This window comes from Pteropus medius, unplaced genomic scaffold (genome assembly GCF_902729225.1).
Source record: "Pteropus medius unplaced genomic scaffold, Ma_sr-lr_union100, whole genome shotgun sequence".
Lineage (NCBI taxonomy): Eukaryota > Metazoa > Chordata > Mammalia > Chiroptera > Pteropodidae > Pteropus > Pteropus medius.
The window spans coordinates 17098084-17113620 of record NW_024349803.1 but is presented as its reverse complement, the minus strand read 5'-3'; the positions used below and the strand labels follow the sequence as shown (position 1 = coordinate 17113620).

Genomic DNA, 15537 nt, shown 5'->3' with positions numbered 1-15537 from the left:
CACATACTGAGAAGCAGAAAAATCTCGAATAAATAAAGACAATCGAGAGATGCCGACATTGAGATAACAGAGATGTTAGAATTATCCGGCAAATATTTTAAAGTAGCCACAAAAATGCTTTAATGAATTAGGAACAGTCATGAAACAAGTGAAAAAAACTCTCAGCAAATAGAGACATAAAGAAGAACTAAATGGAAATTTTAGAACTGCATAATACATTAACTGAAATAGAAAACTCAGTGGATGGGATCAAAAGCAGAATGAGTCTACGGCCATGCCACTCTGAACAAGCCTGATCTCATCTGACTTCAGAAGCTAAGCAGGGTTGGGCTTGGTTAGTACTTGGATGGGAGACCACCTAGGAAGACCTGGTGCTGTAGGCATAAAAAAATTTAAAAAAAAAATAATAAAAGATTGTAAGCTGACAAGGTCCTTGCAATCTGTGAGGTCAACCAAGGGTTGTCTCACCTAAAAAAATAAAAAGGGGGGCGGTGCAGAATGAATGGCATAGAGGAAAGGAAAGAATGAATGAACTTGAATACAGAACAATAGAAATTACCCAATCTGAACAACAGAGAGAAAATAAACTGGAAAAAAAGATAAACAGGAACCTGTGTTATAACAGAGATCTAGCTAGCAGTCATGTCTTCAAAGCCCTGGAAGGAAGGGAGGAAGAAGGCAAGGCCGAAGAAGCACTCAAAGAAATAACAGCTGACAACTCCCCAAATTTTGGCAAAAGACATAAATTTGTAGATTTAAGAGGCAGAGTGAATCCCAAATGGGATAATCTGAAGAAATCCATACCAAGACACATGAAACACCTGAAAATTATATTTAGAAATCTTGAAAGCATAAATATAGAAATGACGTTTATAAGGGAAATTAGAATAACAGCAGATTTTTCATGCGAAACCAGAGAGGCCGAGAAGAAAGTAGCATAACATTTTTCAAATGCTTTTCAAAAATTTGTCAGCCTCAAATTCTATACCCAATGGAAATATTCTTCAGGAATGAAGGGTGAATCAAAAAATTCTCAGATGAAGGAAAACTAAGAGAAGTTGTTATCAGACGGCCAATCCTAGAAGAATGGATAAAGGTAGTTCTCTAAACACAAAGGAAATTAAAAAAGGAACCTTAGAATATTGGGAGGAAAAAAAATGGAAAGAGTAAGAATATGGCTACATACAATATATTGTCTCTCTCTGTTGAATTTTCTACATGATATTTGATGGTTGAAAAAATTATAACACTGATGTGGTTCTAAAGGCAGGTGAGGAAATATTTAAGACAATTATAAGCAGAAGAGGGTAAAAGGATGTAAAGGCAAGTAAGATTTTCTTATACTTCATTTAAACTGGTAAAATGTTGATACTAATAGATTCTGATAAATTACACATGTATATACATGTACATATGCACACACATTTACATACATACATACTTAGAATGTAATACCTAGACAAACCACTAAAAATATATACAGAGACACACTTGAAACCACTATAGATAAATCAAAATGGAATTCTAAAAAAATGTTCGAGTAACCCAAAGGACGACAGGAAAAAGAAACCAGAAATGAAAAGAACGTGTACAAACAGAAAAGAAAACTAAAATGGCCGACTCATGTGCTAACATATCAAATATATTAAATGTGCATGATCTAAATACACCAATTAAAAGTCAGAGATTGAGTGGATAAAAAACACTATCCTACTATCTGCTGTCTACAGGAAACTCCTTTCAAATATAATGACAAAGATAAATTAAAAGGATGGGAAAAGATATACAATCATTAATCAAAAGAGAGAAGTGGCTACGTTGATATAAGATAAAGTAGGCTTCATAGCGAATAAAATTACCAGAGACAGAGACAGATATTATGTAATGATAGAAGGATCAATCAAGAAAACACAGCAAATCTTGAATACGTGTACACCAAACAACGGAGCTGCAAACATGAGAAACAAAAATGATAGCACTGAAAGGAGAAAGAGAAAAATCCACAATTCTAGCTGGAGACTTCAACATCCCTATCTCAAAAGCTGATAGAAAAACTAGACAAAAAATCAGCAAGGATACAGAGAACATCAACGACATCATTGATCAACAGGATCGAATCAATATTTAAAGAACACTTCACATGATGATAGCAGTATACACATTCTTTTCGAGTCCCCATAGGACATATACAAAGAATGAATATCTAGAGCCAAACTTCAACAAACTAAAAAAAAAAAAAAAAAAAAAATCAGACCATACATAGTATGTCTCTGACTACAATGAAGTCAAACTAGAAACAAATAACAGAAAAAAAAAAATAAATGAAAATTCTCCAAACACTTAGAAACTAAAGATTTCTAAGTGATCCATAGCTGAAAGCAGACGTCTCGAAGGAAAGAAAATATATAGAACTGAATTAAAATGAAAATACAACATATCAAAATCGGTGACACATAGCTAAAGCAGAGCTAAGAGGAAAATTTATCATACTAAATTTTAGAAAGGAGAAAAAGCTTATTTTAGAAAGGAGGAAAAGTCCCAAGTAATAATAATCTAAGCTCCTACTTAAAGAACCTAGAGAGAGAAGAACAAAATATACCCAAAGCAAGGAGAAAAAAAGGATATAATAAAGATCAGAAACCAGAGAAATTGAAAATAGAACAATAAAGAAGATAAAAATCTGGATCTTTGAAAAGATCAGGAAAATCACCAAATCTCTAGCAAGACAGACAAAGCAAAAAAGAACACATAAATTATCAATATTATGAATTAAAACAGAGACTATCACTACACACCCCCAAGACATCAAAAGAATAAGAGATTTCTGCGAATAATTCTACACAAATTTGACGACATAGATGAAATGGACCAATTTCTCAAAAAACACAAAGTACCACGAACTCGCTTAATAGGAAATTGATAATGTGACTAGCCCTATAAGTATTAAGGAAATTGATTTTGTAATTTAAAATCTCCCAGAAATCTCCTGAGCCACATGGTTTCCTAAGAGAATTCCACCAAAGAATTAATACCAATTGGATACATCCTCTTCCAATCAATAGAAGAGGAATAAACACTTCTCAGCTTATCTTATAAAGCTACTATTATCCTAATACCAAAATGGAATTTTGGTATTAGGATAATAGTATATAAAGCTACTATATAAAGCTACTATTATCCTAATACCAAAACCAAACAGGGACAGTATAAAAAGAAAATTACAGATCAATATCTTTCATAAAAATAGATGTGAAACTCCTTAACAAGGCATTAGCAAATAGAATTCAGAAATATATAAGAGAAATTATACACCATGCCCAAGTGGAGTTTATTCTAGAGATGGAAGCTGGTTTGAAATTCAATATCAATGTAATCTATCACATTAACAGGCTAAAGAAGAAAATTACATAATCATATCAATTAATGCATAAAAAAGCATTTGACAAAATTCGATACCCATTCATGATATACACTCAGAAAAATAGTAGAGGGCAACTTCCTCAACTTGATAAAAGTGTCTACAGATTGCTGTACAGTTAATATTACAGTTCATGGTGAATACTTTCCCTATAAAATAGGACAAGGCAAGAGTGTCTGCTTTCACTACTTCTGTTCAACATAGTACTGAAACTTCTAGCCAGTACGATAAGAAATAAAATGAATAAAGAATGAACAGGAAGAAATAAAACTGTCTCTATTTATAGATAATGTGAGCTTATGTAGAACATCCCAATGAATCTAAACAAAATGAAAACAAACAACTAGAACTTGTAAGAAACTTCGCCAAGGTTTATCAATATAATAAACGCACAGAAATCGGTTGTATTTTTATATGCTAGCGAGGAACAACATGAATGTCAAATTAAAAAAAATACAATGCCATTTACAACTGCTCAGAAAACAAAGAGAAATATATGTAAATCTAAAAAAAAACTTGCAGAGAACTTGGATGCTAAACACCACAAAATGCTAATGAGAGAAATCAAAGATCTAAATAAGTGGAGTGACAGCTGTGTTCATAAATCTGAAAACTCAACAGAGTAAAGATGTTAATTCTACTCACATAGATACAGGTTTAACATGATTCTTAACTAAATCCTTCTATTTTGTAGATACAGACAAGATTATCCTAAAATTTTTATGTAAAGACAGGTATTAGAATAGCTAAAACAATTTTGAAAAAAAACAAACAAACCAATAACGTACGAGGAATCAATCGATTTCAAAACTTTATAGAGATATAGTAACCAAGACCATGTGGCATTGGCAGAAGGAGAGACACACAGGTTAATGGAAAGAATAGAGAACTCAGAAATAATTCCACATTACTGCCCAACTGACTTTTGACAAATGTTTAAAAATAATACAGTGGAGGAAGGATAGCCTTTTCATCAAAGAGTGCTAGAACAACCCTGCATACTTATAGACAAAAAAGGAAAAAAAAATCCCTCAAGTTCATATAAAAATTAACTCAAAATGAAAGACAGTCTTAAATGTGAAACTATAAAACTTAGGAAAAATATAGAATATCTTTAGGATCTGGGGTTAGGAAAGAATCCTTAGATATATCATGATGCCATAAAGAAAAAAAAAGTGATAATTAAATTTTAATAAAACTTTTTGCTGTCCAGACTGTAAGAAAATATTTGGAAGTCATAAACCCCACAAAGGATTATTATCTAAAGTATACAAGGAACTCTCTAAATTCGATGTTAAAATAGTGAACACTCCAATTTGAAAATGGGGGCAAGACAATGAACGGACAGACATGTCACTGAAGAGGACATATCGATAGCAAATAAACACACGAAAAGATGTTCGACACAACTATCCATTAAAGATAGTTGCAAACTGAGACCATGAAGGATGAGATATCACTACACGCCTGTTAGAACAGATAAAAATTAAAAATAGTGACAGCACAAGGTGCTGCAGAGGATGTAGAAAAATCCTACATTGCCTTTGAGAATGTAAATGGTACGGCTACTCTGGAAAACAGTTTGGCAGTTTCTTCAAAAAATAAACATGCACTTGCTGTATGACCCAGCAACTGTACTCCTGGGCGTTTGTCCCAGAAAAATGAAAACTTATGTTTCACACAATTATTCATAGCAGCTTTAATACTTGTAATAGCCCCAAACTGGAAACAACCAAGGTATCCCCTTCCATAGGTAAATGGTTAAACTACGTACATCCCATATCGTGAAATATGCTTCACAATAAAAAGGAAAAAAACTACTGATACAACGACTTGGATGGATCTCAAGGGTATTATGCTGAGTTAAAAAGCCAATCAGAAAAGGTCACATACTATATAACTCCACTTCTAGAATGTTCTCAAAATGACAAAATTATAATGGTAGAGAACAGATTAGTGGTTGCCAGGGGTTAGAGATAGTGAAAGGAAGTGGGGGGTATGACTGAAGGGGTGGCATGAAGGTCTTTGTGGTAATGAATCGTTCTGCATCTCGACTGTGGTGATGTATGTAGATTCTGCATGACTGGTTTTGATAATGTACTATAGTTACGTAAGATGTAACCATGGGCCGTGGCAGGTAGGGATTGGATAAAGGATGCACAGAACCTCTCTGTGCTATCTTTGCAACTTATGGTGAATCTATAGTTATTTTGAAATAAAAAGGTTTTTTGTTTGTTTGTTTGTTTTGTTTTTTAAGTTACAAAAGATTAGAATATAAACTCTCTGAAATCAGGAACTTTACCAATTCTTAGTACCCTGCCCATGGCAGGTGCTCAATTAATATGTGGAAAGTGGATGAATATTTATATAACGGAGACTCGTTTTAGGTTTTTGTTCCTAAAGGCACGTGATTGTAAATGGCGAGTGTCTGAAAACATAAACACTACATGATGAACAGCAATGATTTCCAGAGACGGGACAGAGATGGAGAGAGACAAAGTTAGAAGGAAGTAAGGTGCATCTTATAAACAATGCAGAAATACTGATTAAAAGGCTACGTTCTTTGCTCATATCCACCTCCACCACTCTAAAAGAGGGTCGTCCCCATCTCGATGCTTTTTAGAAACTATAATAGAAGCTTATCCTGAGAAAAGCATATAAGGGAATGCGCCTCATGTCTTCATTCTGTTGTCCCGAAAGACAGCAAGTGACGGACTCTGAGGCACAAGCACGTGGCAGTGGGTGAGTGACGGCGGCAGCCGGGCCACCGTGGAATCGCCCTGTGTAGACACGGGTCAACCTCGGGGTGGAAAACGAATGTCACACATGAAACAAGTCCAGGTAGCTTTAAAATTTCTTAAATTCTTAAAATAACTTACACACATTTTATAAATAAAATCTACCTACTTGAGAATCCGTCTCTCTTCCCAATTCCCCTTGCCTTTCCGTCATGAAGCTTAGCGTGGGTCGTTTTTAAAGCATTGTCTTAAGTGATAGTGGTCTTTTACCAATTAATTGCCCTGTGCAGGTGGTGATGTAAACTCCCTTTGCCGGTAAGGCAAAAGCACCTGTTATAGAATTTATTTCCCTTTTAACTCAGTTCTTCTGCTAGATCGTGGCTTGCATGAGCCTCTATTAGGGCGACCTTGTACCCATGTATGAAAAGGCCAAAGCAGACAGTGAAACCTTAATAACACCTTAATTTTACATGATATCATCGCGCGCTCTAGGCTTTTCAGGGTGCCTTCACCTACATTTCTTTGAAACCACATAATAGCCCCATGAGGTAGGCAGTATAAAAACAATCCTAAGAAATGAAATATTATACCTAATTTCTCATGTTTAGACAGCCGATGAGTCAGAACCTGAACGAGAGATTTCAGCCTCCCATCACACCGTGCTTTTGTGTGTTCTAGAAGGCATGCTGCTGGGAAATGAAACAGATTATTTGTTATAGTCTTATAAAGAACGAATGTCTGATTGCAATGATGGCTGTTTCACTTTGTTCTTCCCGCTTCCTCCAACACCTCGACTTTACACCTGTTCTTCTCCTTAAATGTAAATTAAAAAAAAAATAGCAGGTATTTTTACTAAAGACCTACTGTCGTGATTTAGAGATCTAACATCCGAGTTGTGGAAGAGCTTACCTCACTTTCTAAAGAAATGCTGCTGGGAGAATTCTAGAACAAAAGGAATCTTCGGGCCCCCAAGGCATCTTTAATTTTAAAATAAAGATTATAATCCTTTACAAAACGAAGCCCAAACGCATCCCTGCTTTTTAAAAAAATATACCTGGTGAAGTACGACAAACTTCCTTTGTACCGTGAGGTCTTTCTTACCATTATTAAAAGCCAGCAGATGAACTAAGTTGGACAAAGGCTATAAGGTCACATAAGGCTTAAAGCTTTAAACCATTTTCTTGGTGAGAAACATGACTATTAAAGGTTGTGCCAGCTGTGGAGGCAAGTGGAGCTGCGATGTGAAGTGTGTCAAAAAAAAAAAATCAATGAGGAAAGAATGGAAAACCTCGAGAGTCTACTAAGTAAGTGGGGACTAGGATGCGGGCAGGTACAGTTCTGAATGAAACCTTCTTTTAAGGCTGTCTGAGGTCAGTGGTTCTCAAACCTGGCTGCACAATGGATGCACGTGCGCTGTTTGGAAAAACACCAGTGCCTGAGTTCCTCCCCCAGAGACTCAATTTACTGGATGTGGGGCCAGTCTGGGAAGAAGACTTCTAAAAGCATGGCCCCAGGTAATTCTAATGGACAGCAAGGTTTGAGCCCCTCAAACTCTAGATACTGTAGATCAGAGGTGCTCTCCACACCCCTCCACCCTGTGCCTGGCCCTGAGTTTACTACAAACTTGGGGACCATAGGGAGCTGAGAATATGGGAGCCTGAGGTCAGCCTTTCCGGAAGGGTTATGACTCAGTGACCCTGGGGCAAAGTGCAAAACAGGAAGTGTCCTCTGTGACTCCTGGGGACCAGCTGCAGGCTGGGAAACGTGCTAAAAGTGATCTTAATGGTTTCTTTTTAATTTTTAGAGACACTCCCCCCCCCGCCTTTCATTTTCTTTTTCAAGAATAAAAAGCAAATGATAGTTGATAAGGGTTAACAGTTTATCACTACCCAGTCCAGACTTGGGAAAATCAGCCTTGCCGTTAATCGCTCAAAATTACTTTCCCACTCTGACCTGGTGAGAACATGTCTAAGATCACAGCTTAGACAATTTTCTTTTAAAATTCAAGCAAATTAGGATCAAGGGAGAAAGCATCCCTTTGTCTTGCTACCACTGGGTGAATTCTGACCTTGTGGTCAAAGAACCAAAAAAAAACGCATCCTCCCCAAACTAAATGACATAGTTTGCTGAACGGAGCAGGAAGGAAGGGGAACATACTGGAAGGCAGGCACTAAAACCATCACAGCCATCCACCAAAGGCCTCTGGGAGGATAACTTCAAACTTTTTAGGCCCTGGCCCCAGGGGAGTAGGAAATGAAGGTCAGGGACAGATTCAAGCAGAAACTCGTAGGAGTCACCTAAGATCAGCATCATCTGACTTAATTAAGAAGAAAAATGAAGTTTCTGATTAGGGCCTTCAAAAACAAAGGGAGAAATCACCAAAACTTTCATCTCATGCTTTCACCTCATGTTTATCTCCCCCCCCACTTTTCCAGCCTTTGTTAAGAAACAGACAATTAGGGAAACAGTGGCAGCCCATGGTTTTTCTGACTGTCATCATTCCGGCTGGTGACCTGGGAGCTAGCCGCACCTTCCAATTGCTTTAAGACCCACGGGGCCTTCTAGAACTTGCTTCGCATCTAAGAAGGGGATGTGTGCACTGCACCGCAGTTGGTTTTGCCTCTTCCAATTAAGTATGACTGTTGTCGTTCTTTCGCTGATGCATTATTCACTGAGCATTAATCCCCTTAAAATTGGCCTTTGCAGGGAAACTTGGCTTTTTAAAAATCAGTATGTGTTTAATAAAGAGAGCCGGTCCCGGCTTTGCCGAAGGGCCAGCAGCTTCATAAAGGCCAAAGTGCGGGCCTCCCGTCTTCGCCCGCTCGCGTCTCTGCCGCTCAGCGAAATACATTTTCTGCCTCTCTCGGCTAATAGACTCTCTTCAAAAATGGAAGTTAATCCTTGGGCAGCGCAGTGTTAAACCGCCCAAGAATTAAATATTTCAGAAGAGAACATGGTGAAAAAAATGGCAACTGCTATTTTCGAGTCTTTGAAAATTTAAGTAGAGGAGCAAAAAATAGAAAGCAGCGTGTACTTGGTACAACGGATCTGAGTTCACCTTTGTGAGATTCTTAATAACGTGCGGGGAGATGGAGAGACCAGCGACGTGCTGGGCCACAAAGTGGGGACCAGGAAGCAGGAAGCAGGTGCTTGAGTTCCCGGGACCCAGAGACGGTTCCAACCTCTCAGGTGTGAAAAAGAATACAGGATTTGAAAAATGAAAATTGACCTATTTTCCTTCCCCTCACAATATTGTCGACCAAAAAGCAAAGCTTTCGCCCTTGGGCGGAGCAGGCTCTGGAGCCCGACGCCTTGGGTTGGGGTCCTGCTCCCCCGCCATCACCAGCCTGGTACAGGGTGTGGCCTTTCTGTCCCTCAGCTGACTCCTCTATTGCGGGCGGGGCAGGAGTGAGGGTCAGATGTGCCCTGCGTCTTGGTGAGTGGTGAGCAATCAATAATGCTGGATGATGATGATATAATCACGAAACGGACTTAACCTGGATACATTTTTTTTTTACCGCACAAGTACAAAGGGAAAGCACTCTACTCTGCGGAGCGGGGTAAACCAGGTAATTGTAAAAACGCTGCAATCATGTCTCTATCCGGCGCTTTTACAATCCAATTTATCGCTCGGCTCCTCGCAGCTGCTTCAGAACGCGAGCACTGCGGTGAAGCGTATTAGCCGGAGTCGGAATAGCAGCTTAGAGTATTTATGTATCTAACGGGCGCGCCTCGGAGAAGCACAGGTGATGCAACTTCAATTGTTTTAATTTGCTCGGTCTTGTCTCCTTCCGCCTGGGGCCTCTGAAGGGGCAGGAGCTCCCTGGGCATGGGGGGCTCTGCCCGGTCACGGACGTGGCCGGAGGGGCGGGAAGAGGCTGCGGTGAGCGTGCCACCACCACGGTGGGGCTGTTCTGCCTCGAAGGCTCATGCCACCCAGGCAAGGGCCCGTGTGGGTCCCGAAAGCACCTGTCTCCAACACCGTGCAGGGGGTGGGCTCAGAGCGAGGCTGGCTGGAAGGCACCTCCATCCACGCCCTATACAGGGCAGCGCCCATTGCTTCCAACTTTGGTGGTTTTGTGACCAGCTCTGGTCCCCACATTTGGGGTCAGCTATGGTTGGGCAGAAAGCCCAGGTAAGGAGTGTGGCCTCTCACAAGGGCCTGCTGGGGTTTCACTTCTCGCTTTGCCTTGGGCAAGTCGCCTTGGCCTCTCTGGGCCTCAGTTTCTCCATCTGTGAAATGAAGATAATAAAACCCACTCCTGAGGGTGAGGAGAGGAATCGAAGGAAGATGCTTCCAAAATGCATGGTGGTTTAAGAACAGAGGTCGGCTATGCTGTTAGTAGATTTCAATATCCAGTTCTCCCCAAGCTCACACGCAACCTGCCCCCCCATCACCTGACTGACACTCTTCAAAGTCCTAATGGGCCTCCCTGCTTCTCCTTGCAACACCCCAAGCCCTAAAGGTCTCTGCCTGGCAGAGTCCTATTGCCTCACTGTAGTCTTGTCTCAAATGCCACCTCCTCCATCAGGCCTCTCCGGTTCCCTGCCAGCCAGCGCTCTCTCCCCTTCCCCGGCATAAGGTGCATGTCATAAAGCCTCAGCAGTGTGCCTTATGGGCTGACATGTTATTACTGCCAGTGCCCTTGAGGCCCTACATAGAGGGTTGTGTCTTATTTATCCCTCTCTATGGCCTGTCCACTCGCGCCGCACATGGCTTGCACTTAGTAGGTCTACAACATGCTTTGGCTTGAACTGTAAGTTTGCTTAAATAAATAAATAACCCAGCTTTCAGAAATCGTTGAGTCAGAGTCTGGCAGTTTTGTGTGTGAGGGGCCCAACACGATCAGACGGAAAGGAACAAAGACCCTTCCAGAACCTGGGATCAGGTGCTGCTGGGGACACTAGGAAAGGTGCCTAAGAAGCCCTCAGGTTCCTCATAGGGCCAGCAGTGGCCGGGGCAGAAATGGGACTCTCCAGTGATGGAGTGTGCCTGGACAGAAGCCCTGGATAAAGACGGCTGCGAAGCACACAGTGCCCAGTTCTACGCTGCAGTCTTCGCATTCTGAGACTGCACTGTTCTAATTAAGGGTCCCGTGTTCAATTTTGGGTCCCCTAAACTTCCCTTGGGCATGTCTGGCTAGGGAGGAAGCTGCCTCGAGCTGCCTGTCACACTAGGCAGCAGTGTTAGAAGTGCAGGTTAAGGGCAGATTCCAATTCAGCCGGGCAGAGGTAACTTGAGGTTCTGCATTTCTACCAGCTCCTCAGTGAGCTGGTCTCTGGTATGAATTATATCTCCATAATCTAGCATGAGCCAGAGATTATAGGTGATCCTGTTTTGCTTAGTGAGTCTGAGCAAGAATGAAGAAATCGAGAGAGAAGAAAATGACGACTGGACCCAGGTGTATCTAGACCACGTTTGGTAAAGGCTGCAATCTGCTTCTTAAGTTCAAGAAAAGGCAGTGGAATGTAGTGGGCCTGGAGGGAGGAAGTTGAACGGGTTTTTCTTCTTCACTGACCTTAACTTTCAAAATAAACTGTCTGATGACTGTAACTACATCCCTAGCTCTTAGCTTGTCACTCAAAGATTAGAACTAAATCAGAGACAACCAGTGGAAGGCAGGGCCCAATCTATAACCCTAGGAATTGAGAAGCCAGCACACTGGCTGTTCTTATATCGGCTTCCTCTGTGCCAAGGAGGGCCTTAAGTGAGGGCCTAAGAAATCACCATCCTTAAACGCCTGCGCTTTTCGAATCCAGCAGAACTGTGACAGCCCTCTTCAGTTAATGAGTGAAATGGTCACTGGGGACCTGCTTTTCCTGAAGTTTACTGGTCCAGTCGGAGGGGGCTGGAGGCCAGCCTTGCGGGTAGCGGTGTTAAGAAGCTGTTTCAAGGAGCTCACGAACTATCTGCTTCCATCCATGGACTTGAAAAACCCCAACAGGCTGAAGAACACCACGTTTAGTGTGTGCGGAGGTTGGGGGGGTGGGGTGGGCGGTGGCAGGGAGTGAGGGGTGGTGGTGAAAAAAAATCTAGCATTTGAACTAGAGAACCGTTTCAAGAAGAGGGAAATCAGCAAACCACTCAAGCAGATCTATTTATGGTGCCATTGCTATTAACAGGTAATTTACAATGTGCAGGAGAGGTTTTGCCTCCAGAAGCATCTGCTTTTAAGCAGCTCACAGTGAGTGCCAACAGAGGTGAGCTCACGGCTTTGAAATGAATTTTTTTTTTTTAAAAGATGTTTACCATCCAGTTGTCAAACCCGTGATCACCTAGCTCCTGCTTCTTCCTCCCCCCCGCCCCCAACCATTAGAAAAGGCTTCCCAGGACCTCACTACTCACAGTGGCTCCAGAGACCGGCAGCAGCTCACTGGGGAGCTGGCAGAAATGCAGATCCTCAGGCCGCCTCTGACCGGCTGGACTGGAATCTGCACTTAACAAGACCGGGTGTGCTCTGGACGAAACTTGCTAACACGCAGATTCTGGCGAAATGAAGAGCAGTGGGAAACAGGCTGCTTCCCTAAGAGGCTACTTGATCAAGAATATTATTCTCAAGCGCACCAGTTGGGTCAGACTTTCAGGGAAAGGAAAAGAACAGGTAGAGTTTGGAAAGTTTGGTTTCTGCTAATTTCATAAGAGCAAATCAGAGGATAGAAAGGCTCACCAATTGCTGAGATCTGACGTCATTATTGTTACTCAGTCTTCATGGAATACTAATATATCTTTTTCAGTTATGCCTTTTCTAGACTGACCAGGATATCGGACTTGAACCCACCTCCTTCCCATCTAGGCTGCTCTCCAGAGGACTTCTACTCCCCTCTCCCCCCACCTCCATCATGGGCATGCACGGGCTCAGGCTGCCCAGGCCCCACCCCCTTCAGCTTCCACCATCTCCATTAACTTACCGCTGCACCTGCATCATCTCCTGTCTCCCTTGCCCTGCAGCTTGGTGTGGGTTTGCAATGTCTTTTGCCGGTCCCTGTCAACCCGCTCTCCTCCCTTTGTCGTCCAGCTCCAGGCAGGAGCCTGGTGGGGAGGTGAGTGAGGCCAGGATATTGATGCCCTGGGTTCACCCTCTGCCGGGTCCCTCTCCACATAGCCTCTCTGTCTCAGGTTCTGGTTACAGCTCCCTGCTCTGGTCCCTTCAGGCTGGCTGCCACTGCTACCAGTCCCGGGTACTCTGTCAACTCCATGGCAACCCTACCCCTGTCTGCACATCTGTATACCATCCCTTGATTCAACCCTCCTCAAATTACCCACCTTGAGTGTGCCATCTGTCTCCTCCTGGGCTCGACCACTGACGTACAGCGCTGCTACCCCAGGCGCCTCCCATTCTTGAAGGTCCCTCCCGCCCCGCCTTCTAAAGGATAAACCCAGTGGAGGCTTCCTTCACCTCTATCCTCCTCCTGCTGTACCTGATAGACAGCTGTCCCTTGGACTCCACCCCCCCACAGCAAATCACATTCAGAATGTCTGAAATAACTCATTTTGCTCCCCAAATTTGCTCCCTCCACCCCCTTCCAGGGGCATCAGCTCTTGCCCCACCTGGGCTTCCGCCCTGCTGTTACCTCGACTCCTCCCCGCACCTTGTCAAGCTGTGGGAAGCCTAAGAACTCTGGTCTGACCCTGCAGAGGCACTGAAGCTTCGTGAGCAGTCTGCCCAAGGCTACCTGGCTGCTGCTTCGGGATGCGGGTCTTCAGATGAAAAGCTCGGGCTCTTTCCAGCTCCCGCCCCCTTTCCTGACGTGGGTGCTTCAGAGAGATGTGCCCACCTGTCCTGTCCATACCCTCTGCCCGTGCCCGTCTCAAGTTCAAGCTCCTCATTCTCCCCAAACATCTGCTCTCTCATCAGCTCCTTGACGGCTTCTCCATTCCAGTCTCTAAGTCATGCCACACCCACTGGGACAATTCAGTCACCTTAAAAACACTGTTTTGAACACATCGCCCACCAGCTCCAAACTGCTCTTGGCTCCCCAGTTTGTACGAGCCCCTCGCCCTGGCACGCAATTTGGCGTCTTGCTGGCTTTCCAGCTCAAGGACAGCCTGCAGCCTCCTCTCGCCTGTGGGCATAAATCCTCCGCCTAGGCTCCAGGGCATACCCGGTGCTGCCCTGCCCGCCCCGCCCTTTCTACCCTGAGCCCTCGCTGGCTGGCGCTGAGGCCAGTGCTGAGGATCTGTCCCCGTGCCGGCATCCTTCTGGAGTTCCGATCTGGCTCGGAAACCCTAGGGGGCTCTTCTTTCCTCTCGTTTCCTACAGTCCCTTATTTTCTGTCCCATTTATCATTAAACAATTAATCGTGTCCTACTTCTGGCTGCTTCGGTTGGCTATGAAAGACACATGTCCAACTCTTCGACTGCCCCTGTCTAACTGCCCCAACCAGACTCCAAGTGCTCTGGAGACTGACTGCTTATTTTGGGCGTCTGTACCTCTCTCTCAGCATCCAGCAGAGTGTGAGACAAACGGAAGGTGCTGGAAAGACAGAGCGTGACCCTCCATTTTACAACAGGGGCACGTATAAATGAAAGATGGTAAAGACCTCTTTTGGGGTCTCTGAGTGTCCTGTGAACCAGAGAAGGTGTAGTGACAGTCATTTCAGCCTCAGTTGTCCTCCAAACCATCTAAGATGAGGTTTCCAATTTGTTTTCTATATAAATCTGGCCTTATTAAAACTGATTAAAAATATTGCAAATTCTATTTAAATATAGGTTACGACTAACAGATGTTTTTCTCCAAAGATGCTAAAATGTTTGTCTATCCCGACCCTCGTCTGAGACCCTCCTGTGAGACCAGTCACACCACCCCTGCGCAGGTGCAAGCCCCCTGAGTCACGTGTCACCTGTAAAGTTAGTCATTTCCCATTGGCTCCCTTTCCTCATCCTCACCCAGTCTTACCTACACCCCCACTGCAAAAAAAGATTTAAAAAAAAGCAAAGTTGACCACGTCATTCTCTATCACCCTGACCTTTCCGTTCCTCGAGGCCGCCCCGCCTGCTGCCCCCTGTCAGGACGCCCTCCCCCCGCCGCTCCCAGTCTTCCTCCACCTGGCAGCTTCATTAACCCATTCTTTGGGTTTTTGCCTAAATGTCACTTAATACTTGTCCACAGGCCTTCCTGCCCACGAGACACAAACTAAGAGGCGGAGATGCTGGTGTGATTCCCTCTGCACCGGGTGGTTTCCTGCGCATAGTAGGTCCCCAACATGTCAGTTTCACTTCCCCTCGAGCTAAAACTATAACAAGGGTGGGATTCAGAGTTAGACCACCATTCGAAGGGGCTTATGCTCCCTGACCTACCCAAAAGCTTCATTCTTGTCTCGAATTCATCTGAGCTATAATACCCAGAACAACCCGCTCTGTTCCTGCTGTGGAGTCCTCGG

At 43.2% G+C, this 15537-nt stretch overlaps 1 protein-coding gene and 1 non-coding gene across 3 annotated transcripts in view; one reads left to right on the top strand and one right to left on the bottom strand.

The window, feature by feature from the left end:
• The window catches only part of LOC120582244 (uncharacterized), a 118626-nt gene that overhangs the window by 33645 nt on the left and 69444 nt on the right, over window positions 1–15537 (bottom strand). The window lies entirely within an intron of this gene.
• On the top strand, window positions 265–383 carry LOC120582619 (5S ribosomal RNA). The gene has a single exon (XR_005647597.1). It is a non-coding gene; the product is annotated as a 5S ribosomal RNA (ribosomal RNA).